The sequence below is a fragment of the Rattus norvegicus genome, chromosome X, assembly GCF_021556685.1.
Source record: "Rattus norvegicus strain SHRSP/BbbUtx chromosome X, alternate assembly SHRSP_T2T, whole genome shotgun sequence".
Lineage (NCBI taxonomy): Eukaryota > Metazoa > Chordata > Mammalia > Rodentia > Muridae > Rattus > Rattus norvegicus.
Window position 1 is genome coordinate 109,195,486 of NC_141554.1, and position 26,898 is coordinate 109,222,383.

Consider the following 26,898-nt stretch of genomic DNA (forward strand, 5'->3'; position numbering starts at 1 on the left):
AAATATCCACTTTGAGTCTTGATCAATTGCTTTCTCCTTTACTAAAATCAGAGACTTGTATAATAAGGAGGCAGGATAGGCTAATTGTACAATTATGTATTGTTTTGTTGTTAACAAGATTACTGTTGTTTATAATTATATAGTAGCTCATTAAATAGGCAAGAGCATGGGATAATGTATATATTTGATATAGAGACTGGCAGAGTGATAACTCCTGAAGTGGATTCTAATGATCACTACTGTCTGGCAGTCACATCTTTGTGAAATCCCATTCTTCCCATTGCTGGATCTAGTTTTTGCTTTCTAACAAAGATACTACAGCAAAAACACTCTCGTGTTGATTTCATTATTAGCTTTACAAGAAACTGACTTGTTTTACTGCTTCTTTTCGCCATACCTCTGTCCTCTCTTTTCTTGATCATACTTAATGAAACATGAAATAAGTTGTCATATAGTGAGCTGACTTATGGAGAGGCTCACATGGTGTGGAAATGAGGGTGGCTACTCCTGGACAGCTGAGGAGGATCTGAAGTCCCCAGTTCCACAGCTTACAAGGACCTGGATCTTCCTAATGGCCACAAGAATTAAGTTAGTATCTTGTACTTATTGTACCTTGAGAAGATAGGACCAGAGTAGCAACTCAATTTCAATCATTCAGGATACTGAGCCAAAGGACACAACTAATCTATGCTTTTCTTTCAAACCCATAGTGACAATGCTGTAAAAATGTATGTTATTTTAAGCTTCTAAGTTTGGGAATCATTTGCACCGCAGTAATAGATAACATATGATGAGGTGATAGTCCATTCAGTTAAGCACTAGGCCGTAAATGAGATTGTCCAGCTTTAGTGTGTACTGGTTTATGTTGCCCAGCATAACAGTACAGATTCGTAGGCTCTGCTCTCAAATGTATATGTTGGAGGGGTTCTGGAATAGATTTCTTTCTTTCTTTCTTTCTTTCTTTCTTTCTTTCTTTCTTTCTCTCTTTCTTCTTAATCACATGGCTCATATGTTACCGATGTAGTTGTTTGTGGGGATTCTATCTCCAGAGCCATTATCAAGGGGGTGGAGTTAGCCACCGGAGAAGCAGAAAACATGTTGAAAGGCCAGTGATCATTACAGGAGATAGGCCCATTGGAGCATGATTTTAGGGAGGCTTATGGAGTATGTGAGGTGTTAAAGAAGCATTGAATATTGAATTGTGAAAAGCTGTGGAGGTCAGATTAGCTTTGTGGTTGTACACTGTATTGGTTGCAGCGAGAGAGATTGAAGTTATGATTCTGAACCAAACTGTTAAAATTGAGGAGATGGAGGAAAGGCATAAAGTATGAATTAGAAATAACTAGATGACTCTTTAGACAAGAACTGAGGAAGGGAGTGATGTTGAACCCCAGTGATTCTGAGACAGTGGTGCCATTGGGGGATGGACAAATTGGGAGGGGAGTGAGTTTGGGGTATAGATATCTCTCCTAGGACAATTTAATGTCCACCTCCTTTCAATGAATAAGCTTTGTTCTTGGAAGATGAGTTATTTATCAAGTGGCACAGTTGGAGGCAAATCCCAGTTCAGTCCACTGGGCCTCAAAATGTGTTCACAGAGCAGAGGCAAAAGTATCACCTGAGAATTTGTCAGCTGTGCTGTGGTGCTGAGGTTTATGATATGCTTGTATTTGCTTTTATTAACACATGGCCAGATGCCTTGGGATACAGCAGTCCACAAAACGGAAAGGAGGGATGCAGATTGAGGAAGAAGTGACTGCTCCTGATGAATGAATGTTATCAGCTGTTGGTGTTGAGGAAGAGAGAGAGAGAGAGAGAGAGAGAGAGAGAGAGAGAGAGAGAGAGAGAGAGAGAGAGAGAGACTTATATGTTGGTGTGCTCTCCCCCTGTGAGAGTCCAGTCATAAGCTGAAGCAATGTGGCAGCTTTGCATTGTGCTTTAGGGTCTTAAGAATCATGTACTGAGGCTGGGGATTTAGCTCAGTGGTAAAGCGCTTACCTAGGAAGCGCAAGGCCCTGGGTTCGGTCCCCAGCTCCAAAAAAAAGAACCAAAAAAAAAAAAAAACCAAACCAAACCAAACCAAAACAAAAAAAAGAATCATGTATTGACTGGCTAGGCCATCGGGCTGCTCTAAACCAGCACAGCATGAATGGGCAGTTCTGACAGTGGCTGACTAATCAAGGTAGGATGCATAATGTTGGGCTTCCTGTGTTCTGACAATTTCCCCCTACACATGAACCTGAAGAGTATGCAGAACAAATTGTTTTCTTATTTTCCAACTGTACATATTTACCATTTGCCCCTTGTCCAAATAAGGCTGCCCCAGTGAAGGAAAGGGATCTAGGATTTACAGAGAATGCCTACCAGTATTTTCAATGGCTGTGTTACGACAGAAAAAAAAATCTGGTTCAATTCATACTGAGTGTGAAAACCAAGGCATAGCTTCTCCTCACAGCAGATGACTCATCAAGTGAAGCCTGAGAAGCTGTCTTTGGAAGGTCACTGACTATCCCATTGTGTCAACTTTAAAAAACTGCTGCTCTGGGCACTCTATGACCCTACTGCCATAGGATTCCTAAATCAGTGAACCTCATATTGTCTTATGTGGGCCAAAAAAGGGTTATCTCAGAAATGAAGACCGTCATTGAATGAAAAATTTAACCTCAATTCTTAAGTTAACTGAAAAGCCTCTTCTAAGACAACTTTCAGAATTAATCCAGCAGGGCATCGGGATGCATGCCTGTGAATCCCAATTTTGGGAAGTTGAGGCAAGAAAACAGAAAGTCCCTCCCCACCTCTCCTTCCCTCTGGATCCACTCTTTTTCTGTCTCTCATTAGAAAAGAACAGCTTGGGGCTGGAGAGATGGCTCAGTGGTTAAGAGCTCCGACTGTTCTTCCAGAGGTCCTGAGTTCAATTCCCAGGAACCACATGGTGGCTCACAACTATCTGTAAAGGGATTCAATGCCCTCTTCTGGTGTATCTGAAGACAGCTACAGTGTACTTATATATAATAAATGAATAAACCTTTAAAAAAAAAGAACAGCTTTTTAGGATTTAACAACCAGGGACTGGGAAAAATAGAGGGAGGAGAAACTGTAATCAAAATATATTGTATGAGAAAAGAACCTATTTTCAATAAATGAAAAATAAAAAAGTTGATTTTTGAAGCTTCCTGTAGTTATTAAGACTGGGAATCTGGACTAGGATATAGTGGTTTAGATATGTAAATAAAACAAAATTTAAAAAAGTAGATAGAAAATTCCAGGCCACTTTTGACTCCACAGTGAAACAATAAGTAAATAAATATATATGTATATATATTATATTACATATATATAAATTCCAGGCCAGTTTGGACTCCATAATAAAACAATAAATAAATATATATATAATATATATATATATATGAACTAATTTCATTGCATTGTTCTTTACCTCCTAAGCTTTCCTGACCATTATTCACCATCCACACCATTCTATTCCAACTCCAACTAGACATAAACAGCATTCTTTTGATTCCTTGCTGTACCCCCTAAAAATACCTATATTTGATGGTCAAAGTGACTATATCATTACATCCTCTACTTCTGACTTTAATTATATCTTGGACATTGTACTGGCTGGTTTTGTTTCAAGTTGACACAAACTAGAGTTATCACAGAGAAAGGAGCCTCCCCCTTGAGTATTTCCTCCATGAGATCCAGCTGTAAGGCATTTTCTCAATTAGTGATCAAGGACCATTGTGGGTAGTGCCATCCCTGGGCTGGTAGTCTTGGGTTCTATAAGAAAGCAAGCTGAGCAATCCAGGGGAAGCAAGCCAGTAAGTAACATCCCTCCATGGCCTCTGCATCAGCCCCTGCTTCCTGTCCTGCTTGAGTTACTGTCCTGACTTCATTTGGTGATGAACAGCAATGTGGAAGTGTAAGCTGAATAAACCCCTTCCTCCCAACTTGCTTCTTCGTCATGATGTTTGTGCAGGAATAGCAACCCTGACTAAGACAGACATGTACCAAACTGGAGATATATTTGGGTCTGTTGTTTCCCTAAATCATTTTAGTATTCTTTTTGTTTCTTGTGTGTGTGTGTGTGTGTGTGTGTGTGTGTGTGTGTGTGTGTGTAACTTCTCTATCTTTCTACATTGCTATCATCTTCCAACTTTTTGGTTATTTCTTCTCATTTATTGAAGACCTTGTTTATGATCTACTCTCTTCTTTTCCCTTTTGTCATTTCCAAGGACCTCTACATTACGATGCCAATAATTTCAAAGCATCTGTGTCTGTCTCAGTCAGCTGCTGATAGGGCCTCTCAGAGGACAGCCATTCTAGGCTCCTGTCTGTAAGCACACCATAGCATCAGTAATAGTGTCAGGCCTTGGAGCCTCCCCTTGAGATGGATCCCAAGTTGGACCAGTCACTGGACCTCCTTTTCTCAGGCTCTTCTCCATTTTTGTCTCTGCAGTTCTTTTAGGCAGGAACAATTCTGGGTCAGAGTTTTCGACTATGGGAATGACAACCCCCTGTGGTTGAATTAGAGAAAAGCTGGAAGAAACTGAGGAGGAAGGTGACCCCATAGGAAGACCAGCAGCCTCAACTAATCGGGACCCCCAAGATCTCTCAGACACTGAGCCATCAACCAGGCAGCATACACCAGCTGATGTGTAGCCCCCAGCACATATAGAACAGAGGACTTCCTGGTCTGGTCTCAGTAGGAGAAGAAACACCTAACCCGCGAGAGACTTGATGCCCCAGTATGATCCTTATTTACCATCGCATTTTCCTTTTCTGACTTGTGCACTATTTTTTCCACTCACCCCAATAGCTCATTTTCCTTGTCCTAAAATAGATCTTTCAATCACAAGAAACTGCATTATTTTGTAAATATCAGCCTCCTCTGCTGTAGTCACAGAACTATCTCAGGCTAGACTCCTGATTCATTGGCTCCCACAAAATTTTCTCTCTTCATTGGTGAACCACTCTATGTATAAAATTTATACCCCAGCTTGGAATCCATATCATTGTTGTAGTTGTAGTCTCTCTTCTTTCTTCATCATGCCTATTGCCTTGTTCTGCCCTGGCCCATCATTTTTCTATCCTCTTTTTCCTTTATAGCAGAGACTTTTATTTATGTCTCTCACTAATTTAACTGGAAAGCCAGCTCTGCCTATTTCTTTGATTGTCCTTTCTTTCAGGATTTTAGAGACAATTAGCTAAGAACTTCGCTTCCTCTCTCCTTTGACTTTTCCCTTCCACCCTTCCTTATCTTGCCCTCTGATGACTTCATCGTGTATAGTACTGATTAAAAAGAATTTAGGGCTGAACTGTGGTTAGGTCCACAGTAGAAGCCACGAGCCACGCCTCCTGCTCTGTCACTAGCCAGGGCTTGCCCCCAGGGATGGCCCTCTGGCACTCACAGGGCGCTGCAGCTTGGGGAAGGCAGACTTTAATGCCGAAGGAAAAGGAAGGTGGCAGAGATACACTAGGCTCTGAACAGTGATCCCACCGATGTGGCTGCCCTCCAACGAAAGGCTATCAGTGAGGGAGGGCTCCTGACTGATGAGATCAGGTGCCAAGTATGGCCTAAGCTCCTCAATGTCAACACCAATGGGCCACCGCCTGGTCAAGAATCTGTGAGACATAAGCAAGCACTACCAGCAAGTGCTGCTGGACGTCAGGCCGTCTCTTTGGCGCTTCCTTCCTGGCATGCCAGATGAGCAGAGAAAAGGGCCCCAGGAAGAGCTAATGGATACATCCTCCTCATCTTGGATTGAAACCGCCAGCTCCACTACTACCAGGGCTACCATGATATCGTGGTTGCTTTTCTGCTGGTGCTAGGCTAGAGGCTGGCAACATTTCTGGTAGAAAAATTGTCTACACACCACCTCAGGGATTTCATGGATCTCACAATGGACAATATCAAGCACATCTTAAATTATTTGATGCCTATCATTGACCAAGTGAACCCGGAACTCCATGACTTCATGCGGAGATCGTGCTGTACCAGGAGCAGGAAGTGGTGGACTGTGACTATGACATGGCCTCTGTTGAGCACCTGTTGTCCCAGATCCCTCAGGACCTGCCCTATGAGACGCTCATCAGCAGAGCAGGAGACCTCTTTGTTCAGTTTCCCCCTTCTGAACTGGCAAGGGAGGCGGCTGCTCAGCAGGAGGCTGACAGAACTCTACTTTAAAAGAGGTTCAAAAAAAAAAAGAAGTTCAGACTTTGAGCTGGCAATTCAACAGAGGACAGACACGGCGCTGCGGTAGCGGTTTCGGGGACTTCTGAGGCCTGAGGCTCGAACAAAAGACATCCTGACCAAACCAAGGACTTGTAAAACAAACAAGGATTTGTAAAACTGGCTAACGGTGGCCCTAGGAGCAGTGGCACTACCAGTGGTGCAGAGTGACCTGGAGTGGGCCCCTAAATTCCAGCTGCAACTGTTACCCTAAACTCAGCTCAAGCAGCCGCTTCCTCACCCAGGACACCAAGTTCTCCCCATTTCCAGAAAAAGGATTAAATTGCTGTGATTAAAGGGTTTCTGTCAGGGGTGCTCTGTCTGCCACCCTTGTCTTTCGGCTTTGGTGACAAGTGGCAGAGCTGCCTGACACTGGGCTTACCAGACCTGAGCACTCTCTGCACCTCTCCTCCTGTGGGAAGTGGCTCTGGAGCACCTGGCTACCCAATCGCTGCCTAGAAAGTTGGGCCCAGAGATGCCCTCCTTACAGCACCACGTCTTGAGTGTCTTTAGACAAAGCAGGTAGGGTGGTTCAGCCTTGGAATGAAAGCGAGGGGAGAGAACTCTAGCCTGGGAGCCAGGCTCTTAAAAGCGGCCCTATTAGCTGGTCAGAATCAGAGGTAGACTTGAGCTGGGTTCTAATGAAATGTTTATGATCCCAGCCTAGAGATCGCATGCAGAGGAACGTCAGTCACCAGGATGGTGTTGCCTGTGTCTCCCTGGTTTCTCCTCTACAAGCCACACGACAAAACCTACAAAGACATTTTTTAAAGATTTATTTATTTTTTTATATATAAGTACACTGTTGCCGTCTTCAGACACACCAGAAATGGGTATCAGATCTCGTTACAGATGGTTGTGAGCCACCATGTGGTTGCTGGGAATTGAACTCAAGACCTCTGGAAGAACAGTCAGTGCTCTTAACAGCTGAGCCATCTCTCCAGCCCTACAAAGACATTTTTAATACTGTTTTTATGATCGTACACTACACCTAACAGCAAGTACTCTCACTTTAAAAAGAATCACTTGTGCGTTTTTGTACAGGTGCCACAGGGGACGCAGGTGGGCTTCAGGTTTCCTGGAGTGTGGTGTGGGTGCTGGGATCTGAATGCCAGGCCTCTGGTGAAACAACCGTAAGTGCTCTTAACTGCTGGGCTATCTCTTCAGCCTCTTTCATAGTTCCTTCATGAGAGAAGCTATCAGAACAATGAGCTTCTATGGGCTAACATTTATTCTTTCCTTTTTTTGGAGGGAGATTGAACCCAGGGCCTTGCTCATGCGAAGCAAGTGTCCTACCACTCAGCAGCCCCACCTTTTATTTTTTTTAATTTTTTTTGAGACAGGGTCTACCTAAGTTATCCAGGCTGGTCTTGAACCTTTGATCTTCCTGCCTCAGCTCCCAATTATCTGGGATGACAGGATTGTGCCTGAGTTTTTCTCCCTGTTCAGTTTAGCCAAAGTTGTTTGTGAGCACCCCCATACCCCACAGTGCCACTTCCTGTCTCACTTCCCCTATTTTCCTTTAGTTACCCACCTTGGCCTGTCTGGGTTGATCTCCTCAGTTGCTGGTCTCAGGCTGGGAATGTCCTTGGAGACTTGCCAGCATGTAGACAGGGTTTGGCAGGAACCCCACACCACCAGCCTCACTTAGCCCTGGGCTCCTCCAGGAGAGGTGTACAGGATCCATGGGATCACTCGGTCTTCCTAGGATGGCTTTGTTCAAAGTGAAGCCAGGTGTGCTTTATAGTAACTGGCTTGAAAACAAAAGTGCCTTTTGCTGCTTTAGGGTGTGTAGTGGAAGCTAGTTTCCTTATCTTTCCTGGGCACTCTTCTCCAGTCCTGCCATGTCCACACCCCACATGTGTCCCCTACCCTTCCCTTGTCCACTGTGCCCATTGTACGCAGCGGGACACTCTGCATGCTGGGCAGTCATGAAGCCAGAGCATATAGGAGGTGTCCAGGCTGAGTTACATAAAGCACTTTAAGTCAAGCTGGAGTGGTGAGCCCTGCCTAGGGTGAGTGATTTACTGGGGGTATTCATTCAGGACAATGGAGAATTATCCGGAATCTAGAGTGATAAGGTGACAAGTACTATTGGTCTACCATGGGAGCGTATCATCTATGCCTCTGGCTTGCTTGAAGACTGTAGGGAGCGTGCTGGCTGAGGGAGGCCATAGGTTCAGGGTCCCAGCCACTACTCTGCATCCAAACAAACAGGTGGCACTGGCTTGTGCTGAGTTGAAGAGTGGTCTGTGCCTATAACAGGACTCCCCTGCGCCCATAGCAGGACTCCCTGCCACTGCAAAGAAAGCATTGTCCATTTACCTTCAGGTATTTACTTACTCTCTAAAAATGTGTAGATGTTTTATACAGAGCCCTGTATGAAATAAACACCCTTATGTGATCCTTTAAAAAAAGAAAAGAAATCTGGAAAATGAGAGCATTGTCATTTTCCCATCACTAAATATACTGTAAGGATTCTACTAGCCTGTGAGACCAGCACACATCGCACATCCTCCTTTTCCATCCATCCAGAACTGGGATTTTAAGCATGGATCACTATCCCTGGATTTTTATGTGGATATAGGGGATATGAGCTCAGGTCATCATGCTTGTATGCCAAGTACTTTACCCACTGAGCCATCCTCACAATCTGAGAATGTGTTCTTTTCACAGGCCAGTTTCTTCTCAATTCTTTTAAGTGTTGCCCCAACAGGGACTTGGACTCTTAAATTATTTCCTCTATTTCCTCTATTACATATTTCTTGTGCTCTTCTGGGTCATGCACATAGTCATTACCCATGTTATAGGACTCCTATTCTAAGTAAACCAAAGTCTCTTCTCCATGACTTTACATTTTACTCTAACAGCTACCACATTTCCTTATTCCTTTTTCGATCCAACTGTCTTGAAATTTTTCTTCCTAATCTCTTCTTTCTCAATGATATTCCCTTTGAAACTTCTCTAATTTGGTTCAAACCTGACTTTATGCTGCCTCTCAAGGTTTGAGAATCAAACATACAGATAGCTCACACTGAAGGCTCAAACTCTGAGTGTAGTATATGAGAAAGAAATTGAATATTTGAGAAGTATATCCAAGGAAACTGAAGCTCTAAAAGCCCAAGTGATTTGCCTAAGGAATAGAGCTAGTCAGTAGATAAATTGTTATTGAATCAAAAGGCATCAAATTCTGAGAACGCATGCATTCATCATTCTTGTCATTAATTACATGTGCTTGGTCTACCTGTTAAGACTGTCATGTCAAATTGTGGTTGTTTTTGTTGTTGTTAATGTGTTTCCTCGTGGGTCTATTATTTCTAGAACATTAACAAAGCGTGCAATGAATAATAGTAGGTGTTCAATAAATGCTTGCTAAGTGAATGAAAGGACATTGTTATCATTGCTCTAATTGGTCTTCAACAGAAAAGCCTCATTGCTAATCACCACCTTTGCTTTAATATCTTCAGAGAATTTTGCAATTTTAGAGCTGCAAAGGGACCTTAGAGATAGAAAATTTAGATCTGTCGAGGTTAAATAGCACGACCAAGGTCACTTCACTAGTTAGTTGCAGTCCAGTGCTCTTCCCATGCTGTCTTCAATAGGTGTTAATGTTCCCTGCCTCCACATTCTCTTTCCCAGCCTAAGTAACCCCAATGCCAAGCAGCATGAAGATGAGGGAAAGTCAGTAGAAAGGCATATTGTGAATGTGAGGGGTAGGCAAGTATTTTAGCATCAATGAACACTTTCTTGGTTCGTATAGGTACCCGAGAGCTGCTTTGTTTTCAGTTTAAAATACCTCCTTCCCCCACTAGACCCTGTGTTATGTTTCTGTTAGTACTTAGGTTACCTTAATGAGATTTTCTTATCTCTGATTTATAAAACCAGACCTTCTTTTTTAGTGTTTCATTATGTAGTTTCTAGTGTAGTGTGGTTAAAAAAAAAGAAAACCCACATTCCTACGTCTCGTTCCATTCCATTGTTCTTTCTTTTTTGTACTTTTTATGCTCGCATACTGTAAAGTGCACTTAAGAAGGCAACCATGTTGCTTGCTAATATGGTGTCAGAGTAATAAGTTCCTCATATGGAAGAGAAGAATCAGCTGATTGGAACCCTCAACAAACCAACATCCTTTGTGTGAAGGATAAAAGTAGCACAATCATGGCGAGCCATAGTTGTTTATAAATCTTTGCTTTGCTACTAGTTAATGGCGTGACCATAGTTAGCATGGTCTTTCACATTTGAAATGAGAACAGTAGGCGTGTTTTTATTTCAGAGAGCAGAGGTAAAGATTAAGTGAAGAATATGTATTTCAAGGGTTTAAATTCTCTTCCTGATATGTGTTATAGAATGATTTCAGTATTTAATTAACTTCTTTTGGCCCCATCTGTGTGAAATAGGCACTGTTATTAATAAATATTTGCTGCATAATATAGGTCATCAAAACTTAGTGCCTGATACCCATTGATTTGCTCATGACTGGTGATTTGGCTCAACTTAATTGGAACTCTCTGCTTCATGTATGGCATCTGTGTTTACTTGTACAGTTTTTTCATCAAATTGAAGTCTGTAGCCTCAGTATATCTACAACAGCAACAACATCAGCAGCAACAACAGCAGGAGGAGCTGCAACAACAACAATGACAACAACAAGACCAACAACAACACCCTACAAAACACTTGGGAATATGATGGGAATTTTGTGAAATATGATGGGTGATATTATGGGAGGGACTTTGCAGAACTCTGAGGGGGGATGGAGGAGAACAAATATGACCAGAATGTATTATATACATGTATGTATTAATTTTGATTAACCAAAAAACCCAAGCAAACAAACCCATAGCTCTCTGATTTGAGAAATGATTTTATAAAGTAAAGCATATCCAGAAAAAAAAATCACTGAGAAAAAGAATCCTCAGATGGGAGCTACCAGAGTATGCTGAAAATGAACACACATTCTGCATTCCTGGTCATGGGGGTCTGATGAACCTGAGGGCATACAGGATGCTGGGAATTCTAGGAAAATTCATTATGGTGGTTAAAGCTATGAAGAACACAAAGACATTTAGCAAACAATTGGCACAAGTAGTTTAAATAAACCAGAGTTTTAATTTATGTTTTCAAAACAGTCTTCTTTAAATCTTTAAGTTCTTAATTATTTTTATTTGTATGTATTAACTTTACAAAATAGTGTGTTTCATTATGCCATTTCCTATGTTATATAAGGTACTTAGATCATATTTTATCCCCTCCCTATCTTTTATTCTTATTCCCCTTAACTTTCACTGTCTCCTCTCCACTTTCAGGTCATTCCCTTTTCCTTTTCTGTTCTACAAATGAGAGAAAACCTGTAATGCTTGGCTTTTCCAGTATGGCTTATTTCATTTAACCTGATGATTTCTAGTCACATCAACTTTTCTGCAAATAATTAAATCTCTCTCTCTCTCTCTCTCTCTCTCTCTTTCTTCTTTGTGTTTGAATATTCACTAAATTATGCACTTCTTCAATCCTCATCCATTATTCATTATTCATCCATTGATGAGCACCTAGACTGATTCCAATGTGAAAAATTTCATATTTTTGATGGGAAAAAACTTCAGAGGCCTTTGAATTTTAGCTGCCCTATTTACCTTTAGGAATGGTTGGTGCTTTTGTTTTTGAAATCAGGACATTTAATACTCTTAAAGTTACTGTAGACCCCAAATGACTTTGTTTCTGTAATTTAAATTCATTAATATCTTCCAAATGAAAATCATAACCTGAGGTAAATTTAGCAAATGAAAGAATATGCAGGCTTATGTACTTTTGTGATTTTCCAGAGCACTGGCTTATCAAGTATTATGTGCCTTTTGGAAAACTTCATTGTACATTCATGGGAGGATAAGTAAAAATGGTAAATAATGTTTTAGTGCTCTGAATAAGTTGTGGAGAATTCTGAGACTCTATAGGCCACAGTTTGTAAATTGTTGTGCAGTTGTTAGAAAGGAGTTGCCCTGCTAAAACATTTTGAGACCTTATGATCTAGTGAAAGGCTCAACCTTAGACATGTAAGATGAATTTTCTAATCTATACTATCGGTTGGTAATCAAATCTACCTCATATAGTTGTGAAGATTAAACAAAATTAGGCAGTATATCTCACCTATGCTGATGGACTTGCACAAAACTTGGCATATATCAGGATTTCAATAACTGTTGTCTCATCTTTGAAAAAAGACCTAATAATTCCCTGCCTCATGAGGCAGCTTATTTAGGTTCTGGGTTTTTCCAAGTTTTCTCTTCTCGCCTCTGTATAGCTCCTTCCCTTATCTTTTGTGCTTTTTCTTCTGCATAGAATAAAGCATCACCATTAGCATTTCAGGTAAAAGCAATTCTAGATCTTCACTTTGTGGTCCTTTTCCTTCTGCATAGAATGAAGCTTTACCTATGCATTTTAGATAAAAGCAATTGTGAATTTTCTTTTTCTGGTCTTTTTTATTATTATCAATACCAGCTATTGATAATTTTTGCTTGGTATACTTGATCACTTGGTTAAGTACTTACTGAGCACCTCTCTGGTTTATACCTCCAATATAAAGTGATATTTCTGAGTTTGTATTCTAGATGTAGAAGAGAGACAGGAAAAAAACAAGTACTAAGAAAGAATATGAACAGATGTGATAGGTCCTATAATGGTAATGAAGCAATGTAGAAAAACAGGGATGATGTCAAAGGAGGATAATCATGTAACGTCTCCCTGTGGAAGTGAGACCTCGATAAGGTGCCAGCCAGATGAAGGGAAAAGTAAGTGCAAGTTTTGATTTTTTTCCAATTGTGATCAGAATCCATTGGAAGATAAAGTGCTATGAATTATGTTTTGAAAATATCTCTTACCGTTTTGTGGAGAATGGAGGACAAGAATAGAAGTGGAGAGAACAGTTAAACAACTCTTGAAATAGTTCAGGCACGAAGTGATGGTGCTTTGGAGGTGGTGAGAAGTTAGATTGAAAGAGAAGACAGAGTTGATAGGATTTACAGATGGATCAAAGCATTGTGTCAAGAATAATGAGGAATCCAGAATGGTACCCTGAAGTTTTGGCCTGAATACTTAGATGGAAGGTTGTGTCATTTACTGAAATGGGGAAGACAGGGCGAAGACCAGAGTGGAAGACAGAATCAAGAGTTCTATTTGAGGTATATGTTAAATTTAAGGTGCTTATTAGATCCATATAGACAGATGGAATGAAGGATCTGGAGTACAAGAGAGGATCATAAATTTCCATTTGGAGGTTCTCAGTAGATAACATTAAAAAACCGAGTTCTAGAGCATTTTATTGTTAGTCTCTGAAAATGGAAGCACGAACTGCTAAGGGACGCTGAGAACAGGAGGCCATTGGCAACCATGTTAAGAGTGATGTCAATAGTGTGGACAGAAGCTTATTTTGTTGGTGGGGATATAGATCAGGGGATATAGAGTGCGTAGTGCTTTGTTTGTATATGTGAGCAACCCCTCTCCCCAAGGAGAGGGAGACGTGGTGAGTAGAGGGAGAGAGAGGGAATGAGAACTTTTGTGTAGGTTGAGGAAATATTGAGAGGTGAGGCAATAGGGAGGCCATTGTAGAGAATGTTTGGGAGAGTTTTGTTATGAAAGGGAGAAAAGAAATTATGAAGAACAGAGTGTGTAGCCAAAGGAAGGTTTAGTTTAAGAACCAATGTTGTCTATTTGAAGGATCAGGGAAGATACTTCAATATGTGATGGAAGGAGACATTTGTGCCATCAAAGAGCGGCAGATTAATTGCTAAAGCAACATACTTGAATATCTAAATGTAAGAGATCTTATACACAAGTGGAAGATTGGATTAACCTAGGGATATTGAAAATTATTATCTGACTAACAGGGGAGCAGGCTATGTTGGTAGGAATGCAGGTGAGCTGATAGACCTGTTGGTTTGAAGATGAGTAAAACCAAAGTTTTCAGGCAGTGCTGAATACTGTTGTCCTAGTTTAAGCTTCTTTCTTTGCTGTAATAAAAAACCATGAGCAAAAGCAGTCTGGGGAGAAAGGTGTTTATTTCATCTTACAACTTATAGTTCATCATCCAGTACGAAGTCAGGGCAGGAACCTGGAGGTAGGAACTGATGCAGAAGCCATGGAACAGTATTACTTATAGGTTTTCTCCATAGAACTTGCTCAGTCTGCTTTCTTATACTATTCAGGATCACCTGCACAGGGGTGGCACTGCTCACAATGGGCCCATCCCTCTAATACAAATTGCAAACTAAGAAAATGTTCCACAACCCCCTTACAGATCAATTTTTTTCAATTATGGTTCCAATGTCTCAACACTCTAGTTTGTGTTAAGTTGATAAACAACTAGTAAATCCCACTATCTTGAAATTTCTGCTTAAATATTTGCTATAGGACCATTGTATTATTTACATGGAATTATTCACAATTAGAGTTAAGTGTAATGAAGGATGAAGTATAGAAGCATTTCCTCTACAGACACACTTATTTTGGTGTACTAGGTATCATGGGACTTGGAGTTTGAGTAGGGGTGCAAAGCAGCCATATGAAAGGTTGACAGTTAGCATAGTCTGATGCTGTGATCTTTAAATGGGCCATGATTTGTGATGGAAGAAGTAGGGGCATGGGCTTAAGCCAACAGGGGAGAGTAGGCAGGATGAACAGTGTGGGAAAGGAAACATGCAGGATATGAGAAAGCTGTATGGAAGCTACTCTGTAAAAACATAGTCCTCCTTTAGAACAAGAGACTACACAAGAACAGGGGTGGGGTTCAGTGTGAGAACAAATGTCTAGTGTGTAGGGAGGCATGGGCTCAGCTCTTTACAATACTACGAAATGAAGGAAAGAGAGAATCTGAGCAAAATGTTGAAGTTACAGAGGAATATGATGATGGACTAGAGTTTCAGAGGACGCAGCAGCAAAAGAGCATGAGGGGTTCATTGATAGTCTATTGAGTCAGATTACAGAACATATGGAGCTTTAAGGAATTCAAGGTAGGGTTGGGGGTTTAGCTCAGCAGTAGAGCGCTTGCCTAGCAAGTGCAAGACCCTGGGTTTGATCCCCAGCTCCGAAAAAATAAAAAAAAAAAATAAAAAAAAGGAATTCAAGGTACTGATACAGGCTGGGAAACTGGGAAGTTTAGGCAATTATGTTAAACAGAAGCAAATTATCTCAGAAATTAGTTCTGTTGGCTCTTAGGAAGAGGTAATCAGACATACAAACTGCTTTTGGGCTGATTTCTTGTTCTCTTTGTATTGGCAAAGCTGGTTAGAGGTTAAGTGTTTTAATTAGGGTTTCTATTGCTGTGATAAAACAGTATAGTCATAAGCAACTTTGGGAGGAAATGTTTTTTTTTTCACCTTATAGCATGTAGTCCATCACTGAAGCAAGTGAGGGCAAGGACTCAGGGAAGGGACCTGAAGGCAGGAACTGAAAGGAAGACTGTGAAGGAGTGCTGCTTACTGGCTTGCTCATTATGGCTTGCTTGGCCTGCTTTCTTATAGCACACAGGACCACTAGTCTAGGGTGGGACCACTCACAGTGAGATTGGTCCTCCTATATTAATTATCAATCAAGAAAATACACCACAGATTTGCCCACAGGGCAATCCTGTGGGAGAACATTTTCTTAATTGATTTCTCTCTTCCAAAATGATTCCACCTGGGGTCAAGTTGACCTAAAACTAGTCAGCATAATAAACTTTAGGAGATGAGTTTACATGAGGAGGTCTTGATACCCTCTGTCCTCTTTTTAATTTCTTGTGGGTGTTTTGAAATCTGAGGGAAGGAACTCTGAGGTCATTTTAATAATGACTACTTTGTGAAAAAAAAAACATAAATCAGGTTCTCCAGTCCCCTGTTAATCTCCAATAAAGCCAATTCTAATAACTGAATGATGTAAGTGAAAGGTGTGTGCTTTCTATCTAAACAAAGTTTTGGACAAGTCCCATAGGCACTGCAGTCACCATCCAACTAGATTGTTCCTTGAAGACTCCCATTTTATTTGTTACGTATTTATTGTGGAAATAATCAAGGCTACTGAGAAAAATAGAATTCAAATGATGGGTTCCCATATGCTATACTGCTTATATTTAATAGTTTTTTGAAATATTTTGCATACGTTCTTCAACCATTTTCTCTTACCAAAATGTCTTTGAGGAAATTGCAGACATTATGGATCCCTTAGCTAAGTCTTCTATGTAGAAATTCTCAAAATGGGTTCTCTGCACCCAAATCCCGTGGGAGGGAGAGCTAAACCTTCAGAGAGGCAGACAAGCCTGGGAAACCAGAAGAGACTGCTCTCTGCACACACATCTCGGACGCCAGAGGAAAAAGCCAAAGACCATCTGGAACCCTGGTGCACTGAAGCTCCCGGAAGGGGCGGCACGGGTCTTCCTGGTTGCTGCCGCTGCAGAGAGCCCGTGGGCAGCACCCCTCGAGCAAACTTGAGCCTCAGGACCACAGGTAAGACCAACTTGTCTGCTGCAAGAGAGCTGCCTGGTGAGATCGGGACACACAGAGGCAGAGTTCATCTAGGACCGGGCACGTCCTGTGTTTGATGGAGGTCCCACGCCCGCGGATCCCAGCCGGCAGCAGCTCTCTGCTCCCAGACCCCTTGGGAAAGAGGCCTCACCGCCTGGTCAGGTGGGCACTCCTGAGGCTGCAGAGCGGAAGACACCACCAACACTGCCCACCCCTGCCCACATCCCTGGCCCAAGAGGAAACTGTATAAGGCCTTTGGGCTCCCGTGGGGGAGGGCCCAGAAGTGGCAGGACCCCTGCCTGAGACACCGCTGGAACCTGAGGGAAACAGACCGGATAAACAGTTCTCTGCACCCAAATCCCGTGGGAGGGAGAGCTAAACCTTCAGAGAGGCAGACAAGCCTGGGAAACCAGAAGAGACTGCTCTCTGCACACACATCTCGGACGCCAGAGGAAAAAGCCAAAGACCATCTGGAACCCTGGTGCACTGAAGCTCCCAGAAGGGGCGGCACAGGTCTTCCTGGTTGCTGCCGCTGCAGAGAGCCCGTGGGCAGCACCCCACGAGCGAACTTGAGCCTTGGGACCACAGGTAAGATGAACTTTTCTGCTGCAAGAAAGCTGCATGGTGAACTCAAGACACAGGCCCACAGGAACAGCTGAAGACCTGTAGAGAGGAAAAACTACACGCCCGAAAGCAGAACACTCTGTCCCGATAACTGACTGAAAGAGAGGAAAACAGGTCTACAGCACTCCTGACACACAGGCTTATAGGACAGTCTAGCCACTGTCAGAAATAGCAGAACAAAGTAACACTAGAGATAATCTGATGGCGAGAGGCAAGCGCAGGAACCCAAGCAACAGAAACCAAGACTACATGGCATCATCGGAGCCCAATTCTCCTACCAAAACAAACATGGAATATCCAAACACACCAGAAAAGCAAGATCTAGTTTCAAAATCATATTTGATCATGATGCTGGAGGACTTCAAGAAAGACGTGAAGAACTCCCTTAGGGAAACACAGGAAAACATTAATAAACAAGTAGAAGCCTACAGAGAGGAATCGCAAAAATCCCTGAAAGAATTCCAGGAAAACACAATCAAACAGTTGAAGGAATTAAAAATGGAAATAGAAGCAATCAAGAAAGAACACATGGAAACAACCCTGGATATAGAAAACCAAAAGAAGAGACAAGGAGCTGTAGATACAAGCTTCACCAACAGAATACAAGAGATGGAAGAGAGAATATCAGGAGCAGAAGATTCCATAGAAATCATTGACTCAACTGTCAAAGATAATGTAAAGCGGAAAAAGCTACTGGTCCAAAACATACAGGAAATCCAGGACTCAATGAGAAGATCAAACCTAAGGATAATAGGTATAGAAGAGAGTGAAGACTCCCAGTTCAAAGGACCAGTAAATATCTTCAACAAAATCATAGAAGAAAACTTCCCTAACCTAAAAAAAGAGATACCCATAGGCATACAAGAAGCCTACAGAACTCCAAATAGATTGGACCAGAAAAGAAACACATCCCGTCACATAATAGTCAAAACACCAAACGCACAAAATAAAGAAAGAATATTAAAAGCAGTAAGGGAAAAAGGTCAACTAACATATAAAGGCAGACCTATCAGAATCACACCAGACTTCTCGCCAGAAACTATGAAGGCCAGAAGATCCTGGACTGATGTCATAGAGACCCTAAGAGAACACAAATGCCAGCCCAGGTTACTGTATCCTGCAAAACTCTCAATTAACATAGATGGAGAAACCAAGATATTCCGTGACAAAACCAAATTTACACAATATCTTTCTACAAATCCAGCACTACAAAGGATAATAAATGGTAAACCCAACATAAGGAGGCAAGCTATACCCTAGAAGAAGCAAGAAACTAATCGTCTTGGCAACAAAACAAAGAGAGTGAAAGCACACAAACATAACCTCACATCCAAATATGAATATAAAGGGAAGCAATAATCACTATTCCTTAATATCTCTCAACATCAATGGCCTCAACTCCCCAATAAAAAGACATAGATTAACAAACTGGATACGCAACAAGGACCCTGCATTCTGCTGCGTACAGGAAACACACCTCAGAGACAAAGACAGACACTACCTCAGAGTGAAAGGCTGGAAAACAACTTTCCAAGCAAATGGTCAGAAGAAGCAAGCTGGAGTAGCCATTCTAATATCAAATAAAATCAATTTTCAACTAAAAGTCATCAAAAAAGATAAGGAAGGACACTTCATATTCATCAAAGGAAAAATCCACCAAGATGAACTATCAATCCTAAATATCTATGCCCCAAATACAAGGGCACCTACATATGTAAAAGAAACCTTACTAAAGCTCAAAACACACATTGCACCTCACACAATAATAGTGGGAGATTTCAACACCCCACTCTCATCAATGGACAGATCATGGAAACAGAAATTGAACAGAGATGTAGACAGACTAAGAGAAGTCATGAGCCAAATGGACTTAACGGATATTTATAGAACATTCTATCCTAAAGCAAAAGGATATACCTTCTTCTCAGCTCCTCATGGTACTTTCTCCAAAATTGACCATATAATTGGTCAAAAAACAGGCCTCAACAGGTACAGAAAGATAGGAATAATCCCATGTGTGCTATCGGACCACCACGGCCTAAAACTGGTCTTCAATAACAATCAAGGAAGAATGCCCACATATACGTGGAAATTGAACAATGCTCTACTCAATGATAACCTGGTCAAGGAAGAAATAAAGAAAGAAATTAAAAACTTTTTAGAATTTAATGAAAATAAAGGTACAACATACCCAAACTTATGGGACACAATGAAAGCTGTGCTAAGAGGAAAACTCATAGAGCTGAGTGCCTGTAGAAAGAAACAGGAAAGAGCATATGTCAGCAGCTTGACAGCACACCTAAAAGCTCTAGAACAAAAAGAAGCAAATACACCCAGGAGGAGTAGAAGGCAGGAAATAATCAAACTCAGAGCGGAAATCAAGCAAGTAGAAACAAAAAGGACCATAGAAAGAATCAACAGAACCAAAAGTTGGTTCTTTGAGAAAATCAACAAGATAGATAAACCCTTAGCCAGACTAACGAGAGGACACAGAGAGTGCGTCCAAATTAACAAAATCAGAAATGAAAAGGGAGACATAACTACAGATTCGGAGGAAATTCAAAAAATCATCAGATCTTACTATAAAAACCTATATTCAACAAAACTTGAAAATCTTCAGGAAATGGACAATTTCCTAGACAGATACCAGTTACCGAAGTTAAATCAGGAACAGATAAACCAGTTAAACAACCCCATAACTCCTAAGGAAATAGAAGCAGTCATTAAAGGTCTCCCAACCAAAAAGAGCCCAGGTCCAGACGGGTTTAGTGCAGAATTCTATCAAACCTTCATAGAAGACCTCATACCAATATTATCCAAACTATTCCACAAAATTGAAACAGATGGATCACTACCGAATACCATCTACGAAGCCACAATTACTCTTATACCTAAACCACACAAAGACACAACAAAGAAAGAGAACTTCAGACCAATTTCCCTTATGAATATCGACGCAAAAATACTCAATAAAATTCTGGCAAACCGAATCCAAGAGCACATCAAAACAATCATCCACCATGACCAAGCAGGCTTCATCCCAGGCATGCAGGGACGGTTTAATATACGGAAAACCATCAACGTGATCCATTATATAAACAAAATGAAAGAAGAAAACCACATGATCATTTCAGTAGACGCTGAGAAAGCATTTGACAAAATTCAACACCCCTTCATGATAAAAGTCCTGGAAAGAATAGGAATTCAAGGCCCATACCTAAACATAGTAAAAGCCATATACAGCAAACCAGTTGCTAACATTAAAGTAAATGGAGAGAAACTTGAAGCAATCCCACTAAAATCAGGGACTAGACAAGGCTGCCCACTCTCTCCCTACTTATTCAATATAGTTCTTGAAGTTCTAGCCAGAGCAATCAGACAACAAAAGGATGTCAAGGGGATACAGATCAGAAAAGAAGAGGTCAAAATATCACTATTTGCAGATGACATGATAGTATATTTAAGTGATCCCAAAAGTTCCACCAGAGAACTACTAAAGCTGATAAACAACTTCAGCAAAGTGGCTGGGTATAAAATTAACTCAAATAAATCAGTTGCCTTCCTCTATACAAAAGAGAAACAAGCCGAGAAAGAAATTAGGGAAACGACACCCTTCATAATAGACCCAAATAATATAAAGTACCTCGGTGTGACTTTAACCAAGCAAGTAAAAGATTTCTACAATAAGAACTTCAAGACAATGAAGAAAGAAATTGAAGAAGTCCTCAGAAGATGGAAAGATCTCCCATGCTCATGGATTGGCAGGATTAATATAGTAAAAATGGCCATTTTACCAAAGGCGATCTACAGATTCAATGCAATCCCCATCAAAATACCAATCCAATTCTTCAAAGAGTTAGACAGAACAATTTGCAAATTCATCTGGAATAACAAAAAACCCAGGATAGCTAAAACTATCCTCAACAATAAAAGGACGTCAGGGGGAATCACTATCCCTGAACTCAAGCAGTATTACAGAGCAATATTGATAAAAACTGCATGGTATTGGTACAGAGACAGACAGATAGACCAATGGAACAGAATTGAAGACCCAGAAATGAACCCACACACCTATGGGCACTTGGTTTTTGACAAAGGAGCCAAAACCATCCAATGGAAAAAAGGCAGCATTTTCAGCAAATGGTGCTGGTTCAACTGGAGGTCAACATGTAGAAGAATGCAGATCGATCCATGCTTATCACCCTGTACAAAGCTTAAGTCCAAGTGGATCAAGGACCTCCACATCAAAGCAGACACACTCAAACTAATAGAAGAAAAACTAGGGAAGCATCTGGAACACATGGGCACTGGAAAAAATTTCCTGAACAAAACACCGATGGCTTACGCTCTAAGATCAAGAATCGACAAATGGGATCTCATAAAACTGCAAAGCTTCTGTAAGGCAAAGGACACTGTGGTTAGGACAAAACGGCAACCAACAGATTGAGAAAAGATCTTTACCAATCCTACAACAGATAGAGGCCTTATATCCAAAATATACAAAGAACTCAAGAAGTTAGACCGCAGGGAGACAAATAACCCTATTAAAAAATGGGGTTCAGAGCTAAACAAAGAATTCACAGCTGAGGAATGCCGAATGGCTGAGAAACACCTAAAGAAATGTTCAACATCTTTAGTCATAAGGGAAATGCAAATCAAAACAACCCTGAGATTTCACCTCACACCAGTGAGAACGGCTAAGATCAAAAACTCAGGTGACAGCAGACGCTGGCGAGGATGCGGAGAAAGAGGAATACTCCTCCATTGTTGGTGGGATTGCAAACTGGTACAACCACTCTGGAAATCAGTCTGGAGGTTCCTCAGAAAATTGGACATTGAACTGCCTGAGGATCCAGCTATACCTCTCTTGGGCATATACCCAAAAGATGCCCCAACATATAAAAAAGACACGTGCTCCACTATGTTCATTGCAGCCTTATTTATAATAGCCAGAAGCTGGAAAGAACCCAGATGCCCTTCAGCAGAGGAATAGATACAGAAAATGTGGTACGTCTACACAATGGAATATTACTCAGCTATCAAAAACAACGACTTTATGAAATTCGTAGGCAAATGGTTGGAACTGGAAAACATCATCCTGAGTGAGCTAACCCAATCACAGAAAGACATATATGGTATGCACTCATTGATAAGTGGCTATTAGCCCAAATGCTTGAATTACCCTAGATGCCTAGAACAAATGAAACTCAAGACGGATGATCAAAATGTGAATGCTTCACTCCTTCTTTAAAAGGGGAACAAGAATACCCTTGGCAGGGAAGAGAGAGGCAAAGATTAAAACAGAGACTGAAGGAACACCCATTCAGAGCCTGCCCCACATGTGGCCCATACATATACAGCCACCCAATTAGACAAGATGGATGAAGCAAAGAAGTGCAGACCGACAGGAGCCGGATGTAGATCGCTCCTGAGAGACACAGCCAGAATACAGCAAATACAGAGGCGAATGCCAGCAGCAAACCACTGAACTGAGAATAGGTCCCCCGTTGAAGGAATCAGAGAAAGAACTGGAAGAGCTTGAAGGGGCTCGAGACCCCATATGTACAACAATGCCAAGCAACCAGAGCTTCCAGGGACTAAGCCACTACCTAAAGACTATACGTGGACTGACCCTGGACTCTGACCTCATAGGTAGCAATGAATATCCTAGTAAGAGCACCAGTGGAAGGAGAAGCCCTGGGTCCTGCTAAGACTGAACCCCCAGTGAACTAGACTGGTGGGGGGAGGGCGGCAATGGGGGGAGGGTCGGGAGGGGAACACCCATAAGGAAGGGGAGGGGGAAGGGGATGTTTGCCCGGATACCGGGAAAGGGAATAACACTTGAAATGTATATAAGAAATACTCAAGTTAATTAAAAAAAAAAAAAGAAAGAAATTCTCAAAATGACTGTATTTCAAAACGTGATGACAAGAACTAAACAAGAGCATTCCAGAGACGGATTGACTGGCCAGTTGTCCGGAAGTAATGTCTAGAAGTTATTTTGATTAATACAGGTTACAGTCTCTAAAATTATTCATTTAAGAGGCCCAATGCATTATGGACTCAAGCACATTTGTGGTCAACTAAAGTCCCCGAGTTCTTTGCACATGGACTGCCACTGTCAAGTCAGGCTTCCCTCCATTTGTATTTGTGTAATTGAATTTTTGTTGGTTTTAGCCTATTGAAAATATTTTGAATTGGTATTCTGCCCTCCAGTGAATTAGTTAATCCTTTTACGCTTTGGTTCATCACCAAAGTTGATAAGTAAACTTTTTATCTATTCATGCAAGTATACGGCAGCTACTTTCTAAAGTTGAAGCTTAAGCTGCTTCCAAATTGTAGAGCCTGCAATAAGATGAGTTCGAGCATTAAGAGTGAACTTTTTGTTGGAGAAATGATTTGAGTGTTTCTGATAAATGACTGAAATCCATTCCTCTTGATGGTATCTGAGTACAGTTTCCTGACACATTCTAAATCATTCTACAGTGACTTTTGAATATAATCAGTCACCAAATGGTTTCTTCCTACAGTCTTGGAAACACCTACATTGTTCCGGGCAGATATATCTAGGGGTGGGGTTGGCATTCTGAGAACCCTATGGGTTCACTTAGTAGATTGATCTCACAATTACAGAGGAAAAAATTAAATCCCAGAACTGTGGTGTGGCCCCTGGTTCTGTTATACTTAGAAAATGGTATCACACTAGGAACATGTCAACGGTTAGACAAGTGATATTTTTGTAAATTTCCAAATTTACAAAATGCCTCAGCAGAAGGCATAATCTTGGCAATATACAAAGCTCAAAATAGCAAATCAGTATTGCAGAACTCTATACTCAATATAGTTCTCAGGTTGTAGGTATTTCAGAATGAGAGATCTCTGATATCAGCCTTAACCGGAGGCACCATAGCACAGAAATTTAGATCACAGCTACTGGAACTTGATTGTCTAAATCTAAAGCCTATCATACTTATTGATTGTCTTAGGCTATTCGTTTAACCTTGGTAGAGATTAATTACCTTATCTATTAATGATGAAACCAGTTCTAGCCCTATCACATAGCCGTTGTGAGGATTAACAGAGTTGATTCAATCAATGTTTCAAGAAGTCAGCCACCTTCTTTTTACTCATAAGAAAAGGATTTAAATGAATACAGAAAGTATGTATTTTAGTCAACATCTCAATCTAACTCAGAGTGTCAACCTGAACTAAGTGACACATCTTAGATATTTCCCAAAATGTGACAATTCCTCAGTCTTTAACTGAATTTGTTATCTGGACACTTTTTTTCTAGTTCTAGCAAGAATGTGCAATATTTCTCCACTGTGAGTTTCTCAATACTTTCTCATGAGTAACTTAAATTTAGGGATTATTTGGAAAATATAATTCAGTGATGATGTGCCTTTGGTATGTTTGATCAAGGGATTCATGATACTGCTTTAAACCCTAAGACAGCCCTCCTTATCATTTGGATTATTTGCGTCTGTGGTTTGTAGCATGGTACTTTATGGCTAATGTCCACTTTTAAGTGAGTACATACCATGTGTCTTAGGGTTTTACTGCTGTGAACAGACACCATGATCAAGGCAGCTCTTATAAGGACTACATCTAATTGGGGCTTACAGGTCCAGAGCTTCAGTTCATTATCAAAGTGGGAACACAGCACCATCCAAGCAGACATGCTTGGATGGAGGGACTGAGAGTTCTACATCTTCATCTAAAGGCTGCTAGCAGAATACTGGCTTCCAGACAGCCAGGAGGAGGTTCTTAAAGCCCACTCCCACAGTGACACATGGACTCCAACAAGGCCACACCTCCAAATAGTGCCACCCATATACAAACCATCACACCATGCATGTCCTTTTGGGTCTGGGTTACCTCACTCAGGATGATACTTTCTACTTCCATCCATTTACCTGAATAATTCGTGGTGTGCTTATTTTTAATAGCTGAATAGTATTCCATTGTGTAAGTGAACCACGTTTTCTGTATCTATTCTTCAGTTGAGGGACATCTGGGTTCCTTCCAGTTTTGGCTATTATGAATAAAGCTGCTATGAACATAATTGAACAAGAGTCCTTGTGGGATGGTGGAACACCTTTTGGTTATATGCCCAGGAGAGGTATATATTTATTTATTTTTATTTTTATTTTTATTTTTTTTGTTTGCGATTACACAGATTTTTTTTTATTAACTTGAGTATTTCTTATATACTTTTCAAGTGTTATTCCCTTTCCCGGTTTCTGGACAAACATTCCCCTCCCCCCTCCCCTTCCTTATGGGTGTTCCCATCCCAACACTCCCCCCATTGCCGCCCTCCCCCCATAGTCTAGTTCACTGGGGGTTCAGTCTTAGCAGGACCCAGGGCTTCCCCTTCCACTGGTGCTCTTACTAGGATATTCATTGCTACCTATGGGGTCAGAGTCCAGGGTCAGTCCATGTATAGTCTTTAGGTAGTGGCTTAGTCCCTGGAAGCTCTGGTTGCTTGACATTGTTGTACTTTTGGGGTCTCGAGCACCTTCAAGCTCTTCCAGTTCTTTCTCTGATTCCTTCAACGGGGGACCTATTCTCAGTTCAGTGGTTTGCTGCTGGCATTCGCCTCTGTATTTGCTGTATTCTGGCTGTGTCTCTCAGGAGCGATCTACATCCGGCTCCTGTCGGTCTGCACTTCTTTGCTTCATCCATCTTGTCTAATTGGGTGGCTGTATATGTATAGGCCACATGTGGGGCAGGCTCTGAATGGGTGTTCCTTCAGTCTCTGTTTTAATCTTTGCCTCTCACTTCCCTGCCAAGGGTGTTCTTTTTCCTCATTTAAAGAAGGAGTGAAGCATTCACATTTTGATCATCCGTCTTGAGTTTCGTTTGTTCTAGGGATCTAGGTTAATTCAAGCATTTGGGCTAATAGCCACTTATCAATGAGTGCATACCATGTATGTCTTTCTGTGATTGGGTTAGCTCACTCAGGATGATATTTTCCAGTTCCAACCATTTGCCTACGAATTTCATAAAGTCGTTGTTTTTGATAGCTGAGTAATATTCCATTGTGTAGATGTACCACATTTTCTGTATCCATTCCTCTGTTGAAGGGGATCTGGGTTCTTTCCAGTTTCTGGCTATTATGAATGAGGCTGCGATGAACATAGTGGAGCACGTGTCTATTTTATATGTTGAGGCATCTTTTGGGTATATGCCCAAGAGAGGTATAGCTGGATCCTCAGGCAGTTCAATGTCCAATTTTCTGAGGAACCTCCAGACTGATTTCCAGAATGGTTGTACCAGTCTGCAATCCCACCAACAATGGAGGAGTATTCCTCTTTCTCCACATCCTCGCCAGCATCTGCTGTCACCTGAGTTTTTGATCTTAGCCATTCTCACTGGTGTGAGGTGAAATCTCAGGGTTGTTTTGATTTGCATTTCCCTTATGACTAAAGATGTTGAACATTTCTTTAGGTGTTTCTCAGCCATTCGGCATTCCTTAGCTGTGAATTCTTTGTTTAGCTCTGAACCCCATTTTTTAATAGGGTTATTTGTTTCCCTGCAGTCTAACTTCTTGAG

The 26,898-nt window shown here is 41.3% G+C and overlaps 1 pseudogene; it reads left to right on the forward strand.

The window, feature by feature from the left end:
- The first annotated feature begins 1,274 nt into the window (after positions 1-1,274).
- Tbc1d20-ps1 (TBC1 domain family, member 20, pseudogene 1) lies at positions 1,275-6,446 on the forward strand (annotated as a pseudogene).
- The last annotated feature ends 20,452 nt before the right edge of the window (positions 6,447-26,898 follow it).